At 35.7% G+C, this 13,567-nt stretch overlaps 1 protein-coding gene and 1 pseudogene across 4 annotated transcripts in view; one reads left to right on the forward strand and one right to left on the reverse strand.

The window, feature by feature from the left end:
- TENT5D (terminal nucleotidyltransferase 5D) overlaps positions 1-13,567 on the reverse strand; it is a 60,965-nt gene that overhangs the window by 14,837 nt on the left and 32,561 nt on the right. For all 4 annotated transcript variants that reach the window (XM_051827372.2, XM_051827370.2, XM_017349678.3 and 1 more), the window contains one exon: positions 6,372-6,493. The gene's annotated coding sequence lies outside the window, so the exon portion shown is untranslated. The remainder of the gene's footprint in view (positions 1-6,371; positions 6,494-13,567) is intronic.
- On the forward strand, positions 2,121-2,841 carry LOC108178699 (large ribosomal subunit protein eL8 pseudogene; annotated as a pseudogene).

The raw sequence follows: 13,567 nt of genomic DNA on the forward strand, positions 1-13,567 counted from the left end.
AGAGATCTTTCATTTAGGTCCTCTTTTTTTTGCCAGAGTGTCTTGGCTTTCCATGCCTAAAATACTCTCATGGGCTCTTCAGCCAGATCCGAGTGTCTTAAGGGCTGATTCTGAGGCCAGAGTGGTGCTTAGGACATCTGCCATTCTATGAGTCTGCTGTGTATTCCGTTTCCCATGTTAGATCGTTCTCTCCCTTTTTTATTCTTTCAGTTAGTATTAGCAGACACTATTCTTGTTTATGTGATTCCTTTGACTCTTAGACCTATCATTATGATCAATTGTGAACTGAAACTGATCACTTTGACTAGTGAGATGGCATTGGTACATGCCACCTTGATGGGATTGAATTGGAATCCCCTGGCACATTTCTAATATAGTTCAAGAATTTTACAAAATACCAATTAAGCAATATTAGATCTATGTCAGTGAGAAGACAAAACTAAACTTATTCTGTTTCTCTATGTGTAATAGTCAAAAATATGAATTAAAAGAATATTTATTTTTATTATATAACATGCCCTAATTAAATGGTTACTTGTTTTGTTCAAAGCCATGTTTGTTTCAAATTTTTATACAATTTCTTCTGTTACGTCAATATCCAAATCGATCTTTAAAGATAGATGGGCTCAACTTATTAAACGTAAGATTTTTGGATTCTGGTAATTCATTCATTAAGTGAAGTTATCTACATAGTATCCTTAGGACACTGGAAACAACAAGATGCTTTGTGAAGTGATGGAACATGTAACAAAAACTGGCAATAATCCTATTTTCTAATATGTTTCCTAGAATTATCACTGAATTATTTGTAGATAACAGCTTATTATTCTCAAATTCTTAAACTGGAAACTGAATAGTTAATGATACTGGATAGCTTTGTGTAAAAGTTTTAAAAAAGCCAGCAATTTAACTAATAAATACTCCAGAAATCGAATACTTTATAAAGAGATAGATTCTAATACAATAATGGTGGAGGAACTCAACACTATTTTCAAAAATGGACAGAATATCCAGACCAAAAAAGTAAACAAAGAAGCACTATACTGGAGACCAACTGGACATAACAGATATTTATGACATTTACAGAACAGCCTTTTTATATGCTAATGATGAACTCACTGAAAGAGAAATCAAAAAGAAATCCCATTCACAACCATCACAAAAAATCAAATATTTAGGAACAAATTTATCCAAAGAAGTAAAAGATCTCTACAATGAAAATTATCAGACACTGATGATACTTGAAAGTGATCTGGTGTTTTCTCACAAATTTTATAATTAATTGTTTTTGCTGTACATTTCAGAGTTTGGTGACTGTGTGCTTATGGCAGTGTCTATTTGGGGTCCTGTGGCCTCCTGTATTTGGATGCCCTTATCTTTCTTCATGATGGGGAAGTTTTCAGATGTTATTCATTGAATAGTTTTTCTAAGCCTCTGCTACTTTCCTTGCCTTAAAGACTACTATAAGAGAGTTCACATGCTACAACATAACAAAGTATGGTAACAATAATAGTTATGATCTTTCTGCTGTTCTTAACAATAATCAATCCCACCTTTCATTGAATGTTAGTTGTATTTCTTATAGTCTGCTAAATAAGTATATTTTCAGATTTAATCCTTAGGAGAAGTCTATGAAGAAGGTATTACTGCCCTCATTTTATAGTTGAGACAGCTGACTTACCAAATGTTACAGGTGGCAGTCAGGATATAAAAATTAGGTCTATGGCCAGTGCTGTGGCATAGCAGGTAAATCCACTGCCTGCAATGCCAGCATCCCATGTGAACATTGGTTCACGTCCTGGCTGCTCCACTTCTGACCCAGCTCTCTGCTATGGCCTGGGAAAGCAGTGGAAGATGGCCTAAGTCCTTGGGACCCTGCATCCATGTTGGAGACCTGGAGGAGGCTCCTGACTCCTGGCTTTGGATTGGCCCAGCTCCAGCCATTGCAGCCTTTTGGGGAGTGAACTGGCAGATGGAAGACTTCTCTCTCTCTCTGTAACTCTGCCTTTCAAATAAATAAAATAAATCTAAAAAAAAAAAAGAATATAATGTCTTGGGGTAAGACCAACATTTGAGTACTAGCATCTAAATTTCACAACTCCTCCTCTCTACTCCAGCAGCCTAAGATGCTGAAAGGAAAGAAGGTCAAGGGGAAGAAAGTGGCGTTGGCCTTTGAATCATGAAGAAGCAGGAGGCCAAGATAGTGGAAAATCTCCTGTTTAATAAAAGGCCTAAGAACTCTGCAACTGGACAGAATATCCAGTCCAATAGGAAACTCACATGTTTTGTCAAATGGCCCCACTATATCTTGTTGCAGCAGCAGATAGCCATCCTGTGTAAGTAGCAGAAGGTGCCTCCTACCATTAACTAGTTCACCCAGGCCCTGGACTGCCAGACAGATACTTAGCTGCTGAAACAGGCCCTCAAGTATAAGCCAGAGATGAAATAAGAGAAGAAGCAGAGGCTAACCTGTCCAAGAGATAACCTGTCCTCTGAACAGGAATCAATGCTGTCACTATATTGGTGGAGAATAAGAAGGCTCAGTTGGTGGTGACTGCATCAGACCTAGATCCCATCAAGTTGGTTGTCATCTTGTCTACACTGTCATAAAATGGAGGTCCCTTACTGCACCATCAAGGGAAAGGCCAGGTTGAGGCATCTGGTCCACAGGAAGACCTGCACTACTGTCATCTTCATGCAGGTGACCTCGGAAGACAAAGGGGTTCTGGCTAAACTGGTGGAAGCCACTGGGGAGGCAATGTTCTGGGTCCCAAATCCACGGTTCGCATTGCCAAGCTGGAAAAGGCCAAAGCTAAAGAACTTGCCATAAAACTGGAATAAATGTGCACTGCTGAGTTACATGTACATAATAAAGATTCTTGCCCCCCAAAATTTAAATTTAAATAGAAATTTAAATTTCACAACTCCTAAATTCCCATGAAAATGGTCAATGAAATATGTAAAGAGGAAAAAAAAATCCTGTCTCAGCACTGGAGAATTAGAAGTGGTATCTATACACTAGAACCCCCTTTTTTTTTTAGGATTTATTTTTAATATACAGTAGACGAGACTAGGCTTAAGAAAAGCACCAAGGGCTTATCTGTTCTTATCTTCTTGATATATATAAGGTCCTCAACAAAAGAGGACCTTGCCACAGACCTCATACACAGGACTTCCCCTCTTGAAAAAAACAAACAAAAACCCAAAAAAACAAAAAGCAAACAAAAAAATCTCTTGGAAATAAAATATCATCATATATTTATATTTGCAATCAGAAACTATGGAATGATATTGTATAAATAACAAATGTATTTAGTTACCTAATTGTGGGTGAGGAAATATGATATATTTTCTTACACATTTTTAAACACTAGTAAATAGTATATATGCAAATACTTATGTGTAAATTCTAAATCTATATATTCAGCAAATATATATATATTGGAGAAAGGACATTCTTTCCTATAGTGCCAGGAAAACTAGTGCAGGAGAAAGTAATCAGACCCCTAGCTCTCCTTCACCATAAATAAAAATAAATACAAAGTATATCAAAGACTTAAACTGTAAAATCCAAAACTATGAAATAACTAGAAGAAAATACAGAGTAAATGCTTCAGGACATTGGTCTGGGTAAAGAATTTTTCGTTTATGACACCTAAAGCATAGGCAACACAAGCAAAAATTGGCAAATGGAATTACGTCTAGCTAAATAGCTTGTGTAAGCAAAGGAAATAATCAATAGAGTGAACAGATCAACTACAAAATGGGAGAAATATATGGAAACTATTCATCACATAAAGGATTAGTTTCCACAATATATAAGGAATTCAACTGAGCAGCAAAGAAAATAATAATAATCTGATTTAATATTGAGGAAATAATCTAAACGGTTATTTCTCAAAAGTATAAACAGCTAACAAGTATATAAAAATGCTCAATATCAATAACCATCAAGAAAATGTAAATCAAAATAAAATGATGAATGGCTATTATCAAACAGATAAAAAACAGCAAATGCTAGTGAAGATACAGATACAGAGAAAGGGAAACCCTCATACATTGTGAACATGTATATTATAACAACAATGATGGAGAACAGATTGCAAGTTCCTCAAAACACTGAAAATAGAGGCAGGCTTTTGGCAGAGTGGTTAAGATACTGGTTGGAACACTTGCATCACTTATTGGAAGTGCCTGGGTTCAAGTCCTGGCTCTACTCCAAATTCTAGCTTCCTGCTAATGTTCACTCTGGGAGGCACCAAGTGATGGCTCAACTAAGTGAGTCCTTATCATTGACATGGGGGACCTGGATTGAGTTCCCAACTCCCAAGCATTCAGAGAATGAATCAGCAGTTCAGGACTTTTTCTTTGTCTCTCATATAAATAAAATAAGTAATTTATGTTTGTCTAATATTTTATTTCAGAATAGCTTCAAATATAAAAAAATTGTGATGTAGTAATACAAAGAGTTCCTATATACTCCATACCCCACACTTGCCCTATTATAAACATCTCACACTAGTATATTTTTGTCAGTACTAATGAAACATATAAAGAATACCCTATTTTTTTTATCCAAACTCCTTTGTTACTCCTACATTTCCCAGCCTCTAATAATCAACATTCTGTGTTCATATTGAGTCTCTTGATTTTTTTTTGCACCCACATATGAGGGCAAACATGCTATGTATTTGTCTTTCGGTGTCTGACTTATTTCACTCAGTATTATGTCCGCCAGTTGGATCACATTTTGCTGCAAATGACAGAATTTCATTTTTTTCACGACTGAATGGTATTCCAAGGTGTATATACCACCTTTTCTTTTCCATTCATGTGATGATAAACAGCTTGGTTGTTTACACATTTTACCTATTATTACCAATGCTGTTATAAACATAGTGGCACAGGTATTCTTTGATACAATGAGTTTATGCCTTTTAGATATATATACAAGCAGTGGGATGGTTGGATCATAGGACAATTTCTATTTCTAGCTTTTAAAGAAATTTCCATAGTGTTTTACACACTGGCTGCACTAATCTGCATTCCTATCAACAATGTATGACTTCTGTTTTTCCACATCCTTGCCAGCATTTGTTACTTTCTGTCTTTTTGATAATAGCCACCTGACAGGGGTGCCGTGATATTGCATTTCCCTGATGGCTAGTGGTTTTGAGCATTTTTTCATGCATTTGTTGGCCATTTGTATTTCTTAGTTTGAGAACTGCTTATTCAGTTCCTTAGCCATTTCTTAACTGGATTCTTTGATGTTGCTGCTGTTGTTTAATTTAAAAAACAAATCTAAACTACCATATGATCAGCAATCACACTTCTGGGTAAATATCCAATGGAAATGAAATCAATAAGTCAAAGAACATGTATACCCCACGTGTTTATTTTGGCACTATTCAAAACAGTCAAATGAATCAACATAGGTTTCTATTGAGAGATGAACAGAGAAAGAAAATGTGGTATATATACACAACAGAATATTATCAACCATAAAAAGAATGAAATTGTCATCTGCAGCAATGTGGATGGAACTGGAGGATATTATATTAGATGAAATAAGTCAGATACAGAGAGACATATCCTGCATATTCTCACTCAAATGTGTGTGGAAGCTAAAAAGTGGGTATCCAAGATGTAGAGAATGGAACAGCTGTTAGATTACCCTGAAAATGGTGTCAGAGAAGGAAGGATGGAACAAGGCTGGTTAATGGATATAAGGGTACATTTGGTTAGGAAAAATTATTTTTAATGTTATATGACACAGTATTAAACTATGGTTACAATAATTAATTGAAATGTTTCACAACAGCTAGAAGAGAGGTTTTTGAATGTTGTCAACACAAAGAAATGATACAGTTTTGAGGCCATGGATATATCAATTACACTGATCTGATCATTAGACACTGTATACATACACTGAAGTATCACATTGTACCTTATCAATATGAGGACACTTCAAAAAGGCTGTGGGAAATATAATTAAAAGACATTTATTTTGGTGCGATAATTTTGGAAATACATATCTAGCTTTTCCTAATATGCATTCTCCATGAACTTTTTGAAGTTCTTTCATGTGTGTACTATATTTCTATTAAAAGATAAAAATTAAAATGAAAAAAAATGGAATCCACTATTTAGCGAGTTAAACTCATCTGGAAATGCAAAGTAAAGCAATGAGTTTTCAAGATTTTCCAAGGGAATATATTGCTGTAATTAACAAAACAAAATTGTTTTCTCTAATACAACCTTAGGTTCCCTTGGACTATGTCAACAAAAGGGGAACGAAGCCACAACTTTCCTGTCAATATTAATATTAGAACTATATTTTTAAAGAGAATAAGAACATACTTAAGACTTACATTGCAAGATTATTCTCAAGAATGTAATACAGTTGAGTTAATATGACGACTCAGTGGATCCTTCAGCAATGATAGGAATTTTCATCTTACCACAGAATAAACTCATGAACCACTCAGGATATCTGCAGGGAGAAGAAAAGCAATAAGAATTCTTTGATATAGTAATGTGATGCTTCACAGAAGTAGTCTAACAAATTATATACATACACACTAAAACACAGATACAGAGAGAAAAAGAGAGAGGGAGGGGAAGAGGGGGAAAGAGGAAGAGAGAGGAAAAAGAAATGATAAAATTGTTGTTCTAAAACAGTGGTATGAAATTTGAGCATGCATCAGAATTACATGAATCCTTGTAAACACAGATTTTTGGGTCTCTTCTCCAGAGTTTCTGATTCCACAGGTTAGAGATGGAGCCTGAATAATTTGTATTTCTAATAACATTTTAGATGATGTTGGGTTTTGCTGGACAGGGAACCACACTTTAAAATCTCTTACATGGGGGCCAGCACTGTGGCTTAGTGGGTAAAGCCGCCACATGCAGTGCTGGCATCCCATAATGGGCACCAGTTCGAGTCCTGGCTGCTCCACTTCTGATCCAGCTCTCTGCTATGGCCTGGGAAAGCAGAAGAAGATGGCCCAAGTCCTTAGGCCCCTGCACTGGTGCGGGAGACCAGGAAGAATCCCCCAGCTCCTGGCTTCGGATCTGCGTAGCTCTGGCTGTTGAGGCCAATTGGGGAGTGAACCAGTGCATCAAAGACTCTCCCTCTCTCTCTCTCTCTCTAACTCTGACTTTCAAATAAATAAATAAATCTTTAAAAAAATAAAATCCACTACATGAAAGAAAGCTTCAGATGGAATTGTAAAGGAATGGTAGTCTCAGCAACAGTATGTAGTCTCCCATAATTTGGGTATTTCTATTTAAAAACTTTACATTGATAGAATTTTACTCAAAATTAAGGTTCTCTTAAACTATAGGCTTGTAAAATCATTTAAATGGTCCAATAACATTTACTCAACCAAACATTAAGACTAATAGGAAGTCTTTTGAAAGCTCATACTGTGATTCTAAATCCAAAGTCTAATTTAACTATAATAAATGACTGCATATGGAAGATGATTCTTTTACTTTAGAAACTATCATATTTTAGTATAACCACATGTACCTACCTATAGGAAATAAACAGATTTTGGCCACTTATTATATTTTAATTGTCCAAAAAAGTATGAAATTTTATTTTAGGGGACAGCACTGTGGTGTAGCGGGTAAAGCCACTGCCTGCAGTATAATCATCCCATATGGGCGCCAGTTCGAGTACCGGCCGCTCTATGTCCGATCCAGCTCTCTGCTGTGGCCTGGGAAAGCAGTGGAGGATGGCCCAAGTACTTGGGCCCACGTGGGGGATCTGGAGGAGGTTCCTGGCTCCTGGCTTCAGATCAGTGCAGCTCTGGCCATTGAGGCCAACTGGGGAGTGAGCCAGTGGATGGAGGACCTCTCTCTCTCTCTCTGCCTCTCCTTCTCTTTCTGTGTAACTCTGACTTTCAAATAAATAAATTAAAAAAGAAATATTATTTGACTACTTAGAAAGTGGTATTAGATATTTTATTTGATACACTGCAATTGTTTCCAAGACAAAGTCAATACCACTAAGAAATAACTATGGCCTACTCACAACCAAACATTATCCCTTTAAAGATATAGATAACAATTTCAGAAAAAAAAATATTTTCTTATACCAAGAAGAAAGCATTATGACTGTCAAATGTTATCACTTTGACATTTCTATGCTGTACTCAATAAGAAAGAATTCCCTGGCTAACATTAATGATACAATACACTGAAATTCTTTATGAGACAAAGTGTTAAACCTCTCATAGAAGTTTCTTGAGTTGTTTTCACTTTGTCAAAAGTAAACTGTAGTACTATTTTAACCCAAGGGAAAACTGTGAGCTACACTTGACTCATTCAAATGTTAAAAAAAAAAAAAAGAAAAGTATTGATTGGATGGCGCCGTGGCTCACTTGGCTAATCCTCCGCCTGTGGAACTGACACCCCGGGTTCTAGTCCTGATTGGGGCGCCGGATTCTATCCTGGTTGCTCCTCTTCCAGTCCAGCTCTCTGCTGTGGCCAGGGAAAGCAGTGGAGGATGGCCCAAGTGCTTGGGCCCTGCACCCGCATGGGAAACCAGGAGGAAGCACCTGGCTCCTGGCTTCACGCCGGCCATAACCACCATTTGGGGGGTGAACCAACGAAAGGAAGACCTCTCTCTCTCTCTCTCTCTCTCTCTCTCTCTCTCTAACTCTGCTTGTCAAAAAAAAGTATTGATTGTGATATCTGTGAACCAATAACCAATAAGCCTGGCAACAGTTAGAACCCTCACAAAAAGAGCAAAAAGAAAAAGAAAGGAAAGGAAAAGAGAGAACAAAGAAGAAACACCCTTTCATGGTCACTACTTTGTATCTGACTTTGACAAAAAATTCAAGACGTTCAATGTTTTGTCCTTTTGTGCTTCAAAAATAAGTTTTGATGTCAATCAAGTATTTAATTCCTCAAATTATATTTTTTAATTTAATAATTTCTGGGGAATAAAAGTGGCACTGTAAATATACTTTATTCCTTTTACAGAAATATAGGCAAGATAAATCTTTTAACCAAATTATCATAAACCTTAGTTTTAGTTTTTTTTATAAATTCTCACATTGAACAGAAATTATTACTTCTTTGTTGTGTTAACTGAAAACACAAGGAAACCAAAGATAGTAAAAGCAGTGAAAAAGAAATAAGTCAAGTGCTTTTTAAATAGGACAAAAGTTATCTCTGAACCAATAGAGAGGTCTAGTGCTGTAGCTGCCTGATTATATATAGAGAGCAAATTAAAAGTAGACATCACCTTCAGGTAGTCCTTATTATATCAGTAAGAATGGGAATGAAAGTGAATGCACTTTTAACTTATTTTGCATTGAAAAAAATCATGCGTATTTTGCAGTTATCTTTAAATATCAAATATTTTCCTGTTATCTTGAATCCACAGTATTATGCATAGATCCTTTCTGAATGTCTACTATATCTACCTATGTAGATAGGTAGTAATGCTTAGAAAAGCCACCAAATCAGAATATCTGCTACTTCAAAGAGATAGAGATAATTCTAAAGAATAATTCAGATTACATGCCAAATGAAATTATTAGCAGTATATAAAAAATATAGGTACATGTACTTGAAGTTGACAAGTACCCTAACTTATCTTTATATGAAGCTTCTCAGTTACAACATTTTAAGACAAACTCTTTTTCTATGGCTCTTACACTAGCCTATGCCTGTGACAGCTTAAGTTTAAATGTGCATAAAATAAAATGGAAATTTAAAAATTCTAAAGACCTACTTTTTACTTTTAGTGCATTAGTTCTTTATTCCACTAAAATCAGAGCAGGTTTTTCTTACAAAAGAAACACAGAGATAAGTCTGTATTTATAGCCCAAATGTAGATCAAAATACTTCAGAGTTTTTCTCTATATGAACTAGTATTAACATTAAACTCTGTAGACAATCTATAAAGATTTCTATAAACATCAAAATCATAATTTATTTATCAGTTGTTCTAAATTGGCAGCTATTATTATAATCTTTTCAAAATAGATACCCTGAGTAAAAGTTGTTGTTTATAATAAAGAATTATGTATGTTCCTCCTTGGGGACTTCTGTGTTAGCCCACTGCATTCAAAAGATTTAATTACAAAGCAATCTTAAAACATATTTCAGGTTAAAACCTGGCAACAGATGAATGTTTAAATGAAAAAATATAAACATACAAAGGAAAATTCCTTACATGTTTCCAGATTATTTACCTAGACAAAAATCCCAATATTTAATTTGTATCTGAATTATTGAATTTGGAATTATAATTCAGATGTATAATATTTTAACAGCCAAGCACAACAGATTTAAATAACCATGAGGAAATCATAGTAAGATGAATCTACTTAAATGAGTGCATGAAGCTTTTATTATTGTCGCACATAATTTTATTTGATTGACCAAGGTGTTTGAGTAATAGAACAATACTTATATGAAAGACATACCATAATGTGTGGTTTATGTTATGAGTTTAAGAATTTTGTTCTAAGAAATGAGTCACATTACTACAAATGTTAAAATGGTTCTAATTTAGATCAATTCACAAATTTATTTTAGTTGTAAAAAGGTTCATATCCCAAAACAACACTTGTAAAGATTCACTTGTCCAGGACTCCATTAAAAAGATGAATGGATTCATTTAAAAAATTTATAGCCATTCACAAATTTACATTAGATAATTGTGAAGCTTGAGAAAGGCACTTATTTAAGATTTTTTGAAATTTTAAAAATAACACCTTTAATTATACTGCAAATGATGTTATTACATTTTTAGCAAAATGTTCAAATATGTAATTAGGCTTATTATATTCAGAGTTGGCCCTTGTTTGGAGTGGGGAGGAGAGTATTAGTTTATCTTGCAAAGAAAGATAACAGGAGTATTAAAGGTTTTAGTTTCTAGTCAACCCGAAACAAGACAGGCATATATGTTCTATTTTCGTGTTATTTATATCCTGGTGTATCATCCTCCTCACTTTATGACCATCTCTTCAAATAACATGCTTAGCTCAATTTCCTGTTCTAAGAGTCATTGTGTTTTAACTGACTGAGAATTTATTCAAATTTCTAGTTTCTTGTAATTGATATATAGGAAAATAATTTTTCAAAATTTTAACATGCAGGTAAAATCACACTAAAATAAAGTCTTTGATCAGGAAGTCTTATGTGAAATGCACAATGAAACAATTAAGATAAATATGCAAGGCCTATAAACACTTAGAGAAAAGAGCACACAAGATCCCAAAACGGAACAGTTGTGGATTTAAAAGCTTGTGCTCAGAAACATAAAGGGAATGCTTTGCTCCAAGTTAAACCTGTGCCCCTAATCCTAGAGAAATCTTACCATTTTCTTCTTTACCCCAAGCCACTTACTTACACTTGTGTTTATTTTTATGATTGTGCTGCTTTGACAGTTGTCTTTTTGAAGTGTTAAAAGTTTGTACTGTTGTAAATATATCATCTTCCAACTCCTTTCACATTTGGCACCAATCCTTTACAGTGGAAAAGAGTTTGTGGCAATGCCGCCTACTTCCTACTTTTTCTCTACTTCTTACAGTGGCTGGTAGAGGTTGATAGCTATGAAAACAACAGCCACTAATTCCGGCTTCTTTTGCTTCTCATCTACCTGATACAGGGTTACTGTCTCTCCTAACTGCCACCAACCAGAGTCATGATTGCCAGAGAACTCCAGTTCCCTTTGAAGCGAATGAATGAATGAGGACATTACTAAAAAGAGTCTAAAGAGCAATAGACTTCCTGACAAGCTGAAAGCTAAAGCTACTAAGTGGGACCAAACTGCCATCCCTCTGCACTTAATGCTGTGCAGGTCACCGTGACTAACAGTAAACCCAGTAACCTCGTGTTTCACAATTCATCCCAGATCTGTAACCCCTCTTGAAATTAACCCCATCCATACTTAGGGAAATAAGGACTCTCTGGAGACTGAAGGGGACTCCAAAATTATAGCCAGAATATATACCTTCCACATGACTCACAAACATTATCCAAAGAAGCAGGAAAGTAGGAACTCACCAGAATGCTCCAGGAGAAAGCCTCATTTTTTGATTTTTTTAACATGTCTGTTCACAGGTCTCCCCCACCCTCTCATCGCACCCTCTCAGCCATCAGAACTCACTTCACCAACTGCTGCTCTCTTCAAATGCGTCCCATCAAGGAGCAACTGGAGGGGAGTGGTGGTAAGAGTTAGATTCTGGAGGGAGCCTGCTGGTAAGCAAGCGGGAGAAGGGAGGAGGGGTTACTGAGAGAGATAAGGAAAAATGCAAATATATTTTAAAAGGTGGAGGAGAAATAAGAAGGAAGAGAGAAAGAAAAAAGAAAAAAAAAAAGAAATCAAAGAAGAAAGGAATGACAGCACAGAAAGCAAGCCGCTGCAAAAGCTGCCAGAGCACCTAAGCCGCTGCTGTCCAAGGGAAACTGGGTGCTGAAATGACTTCCCCTAACACACCCCTTTAGTCCCATTCACCCACTCCACAGACTTCCCCTCCTCCCTGGCTCATCCCCCTAGTAGCGTAAAACCATTTCCATGGCAACCTGTCGTCACACAATTTAAGGTGGTCTGTAGTATGAGTTCCACCTACACCAGGCGGGGCGATCTCTCTACTTTGCATTCTCCTTTAGTGCCGAACTTTCTCCAGTGGGATAATACTACCTTTTCTCCCTTCTCACACGGAAAATCAATTGCTCCTTTTCCTTATAAATTCTGCCTGGCTTAGGTCTTTCCTACTTGTCACCCATTGAACCTTCCTGCTACTGTGCACACGCACGCGTGCATACATACGCACACACACCCTCCTCCTTATGCTTCTTTAATCATTTCCAACATAAACATAAACTGAAGTTCATGCCCAGAGGCAGTTTTACTGAAACAAGTGGCACTTTTTTTTTTCCCCCCGCTGCTGTTTCCTTAACTGGGCTTGTGATAGGGAATCCCCTCCCTCACTTAACCAGCTTCTGCTCTTGGTTTGGCAAGAAATATTCAGGTCCTTGCATTTTCTCCTATATCTACAGGTACTTCACATAAGAGAAAACAGCTGAAGGATGGCATTCTTTAAAGACACAATTATAAGATGCAGTATTTGACAGTTTAAAATACAATTTGTCTTAATAATATCCACTAATATTATGATTAATTTGATTATTATCTCTAATTTTTACTTGTGTTCAACTATCCTATTACTGGAAAATAAAGTAAGTTCACTTTTAAGGTACCTAAAGATTATGAAAAAGAATGCTGTAAATGAAAAGTACTGTATATGAGCAAAAAAATCTAGACAAGAAGTTCAATATTTTAGGAAAAATACATATATATGTAAGCATGCTTTGCTACCTTACTATAAACTTTTATTATGATACACAGTAATTAAAGATGCCTGATTTCTTTAAAAATGGCATAGATTTACTGTTAAAGTTTAAAAATCATTCATTACCAAACTATTAACTATTAAGATGCTAATGTGATACTTGATTAATCCAGAGTTCTATAATTACTTTACACTAGATTTCTACATTAAACAATTATTGATGCTACTTCAAAATATAAATTCTT

Source organism: Oryctolagus cuniculus, chromosome X (genome assembly GCF_964237555.1).
Source record: "Oryctolagus cuniculus chromosome X, mOryCun1.1, whole genome shotgun sequence".
Taxonomy (NCBI): Eukaryota; Metazoa; Chordata; class Mammalia; order Lagomorpha; family Leporidae; genus Oryctolagus; species Oryctolagus cuniculus.